Source organism: Mesocricetus auratus, unplaced genomic scaffold, assembly GCF_017639785.1.
Source record: "Mesocricetus auratus isolate SY011 unplaced genomic scaffold, BCM_Maur_2.0 Super-Scaffold_100009, whole genome shotgun sequence".
NCBI classification, from domain to species: domain Eukaryota; kingdom Metazoa; phylum Chordata; class Mammalia; order Rodentia; family Cricetidae; genus Mesocricetus; species Mesocricetus auratus.
The window spans coordinates 26561670-26564071 of NW_024429193.1; positions in this window are offsets into that span (position 1 = coordinate 26561670).

The following is a 2402-nucleotide window of genomic DNA, read 5'->3' on the forward strand; positions in this document are numbered from 1 at the left end:
CCTCCCATCCTGGCCACCTTCTAAGGCCACCTTCCTCAGCGTCTCCGTACCACCACGCTCAGCTCCCGCCCCTGTATTCTCACACTTGGCTTCCTGTCTTTCAGTGAGTCCTTAACACACAATAGAAGCATTTTCCCCAAAGACACGGAACTATTTTTAAAAGTGTCTTTTATCAAATAGTTTATTTTTACAATGCATATTAAAGCGATTTGACTGTGTTTTACAAATTCCAACATCTTGCCCTGGGAAATAGTGAAAGCAATTCTTCACATATTTCTACTGAGCACATTTAAATTCAAGGGTGTTCCATTGAGAGCTTGGCACCAGTGACCTAGAGTTGCTAGTTAGGAAGCATCGCCCCTCATTTTATGTCTCAGAAACCCTGGACCTGATTGAGGCATGTTGCCATGGCATTTCTTCATAGCCTCCTTACAGCTGACTTGTTTAGGGGTTGGATGGTTTCCTAAAAGATAAAGTATGAATACTGTCCAACATGTATCCATGAAGCTATAGGTAAGAAACAAATCAGATAATGCTATACTCGGCTGTGTTTCTTCAAATCTATGACCAAAATAATTGTTAATTCACAAATGTGTTAAGAAAGGAAGGATCCAAGTTTCAAGATTTTACTCCTCAAAGTCTTTAAAATTCGGAAATAGATGTTTATAATCTTTAAGAAGTTAATCGTTGAGGGTCTGAGATATGAATCTCAGTTTTGGAATAATCTTTTTGTATACTGTGAAGGTGTGTCACTCTGGTTTAATAAAAAGCTGAATAGCCAATAGCTAGGCAAGATTTTTGGGGCAGAAAGGACACTGGGAAGAAGAAGGTGGTGGAGATAGGCTTAGAAATTAATGACCATGTCCAGTCTATAATAAATCAAGACTGTCCTCAGCTACATAAATGAGAATGTTTCTAAAGGGGAAAGGAGTAGATATTAGTCCATTTTAATACCTTATATAAAAGCAAATTACCATTGTTGTTCATAGAAGCCTAAGTGTAAAAATTTAAACTATGACATTTCCAGGTAAAACGCATGAGAAAGTCTTTCTGAACCTGGATTAAGGGAAGATGTTTTAAATTGACACACACACAAAGGAGGGAAGCTAAAAGAAAAACAATTATTTTATATCCCATTAAAATTCAAAACTTCTGATTTTCAAAACATATTTGTAAATTATCTTAAGTCCTAACTGTTCAAAGTGTTGATATTTGGAAAATGAGGACTTTGGGAGGCAATTACATGAGGTCATGGGAGTAGTGTTCCACAACAGTGAAGTTCCTTAAACTGGAGACACCAGAAAGTTGGCTGTCAAATTGAGTGTATCTAAAATCAGCTAAAACCCAAACATCTGGCCACATCTGTGAGGGATCGGCTTGACTGGATTGTATGAGGTAAGAAGACCATCCCTAAGTACAAGTCACACTTTCTGATGACAGCACCCATAAAAGGATGTGAGAGAAGAAAGGTTTTGTTTTCCCCACTTGCCCTCACTCTCACTGACAGGTTCATCCATCCTCTTGCTGAGGGATGCCTTCCCTGGTGTTAGAACCCACGTCTTCAGGATTCTCACATAGACTGAAGACCAGAAGCTCTCTAGAAATTCCTGGGACTCCAGCACCAGATTGAGACTGCTGAAATATCCAGTTTCATGGCTGAACAATTATCAAATCCTTGATCTTTCCATTTAGAGACACTTATTGTTACATTAATCAGACTGCAGCCTATAGGCTTCACTCTATGTTTTACTTATGATATATATGTATATATAATGTATAATGCACACATAATATTCACATGTACTCTGCATTATATATACATGTGCATAGTACATACATACATATGATATACCTACATATATATATATTAACTCTACCAGTTCTGCTCCTTTATATAATCCTGATTAATACAATTTGTTCCTCTGTACTTTTTCATGGGAGCAGCCAGTGAGGATGTGTCTGGCTGTGAGCCAAGGACAAAGATTCTGAATACAACCTATATTGCTGGCATCTTGAACTTTGTCTTCTGGGTCTCCAGAATTGTGAGCTATAAGCGTTTTAACTGCCTAGCTTGTGGTATTTTGTTATGACATTCTGAGCTAACAGATCCCAATCAGCTTTTAAATTTCAGTTAGCTGTAAAACTTACAGAGGACTGTAAAGATCACATACCCCCAACTCGATGTCAGCTCTTCAGGATTAACACTGAACTATGATACCAGGTATACTTGAGGCTTGTATTCTCAGGAGTGTAACAAGCTAGAAGAATTAAACTCCTCAACATATGTGATGCAAAATTTCTGAGCAGGGCTTAGAATAGTAATAAGAGTAGAAGGAAGGGAAAAGCAGTATTATTGTTTATACCACATAAGGCCACTTTGAAACAAGGGACTGGAGATGTGA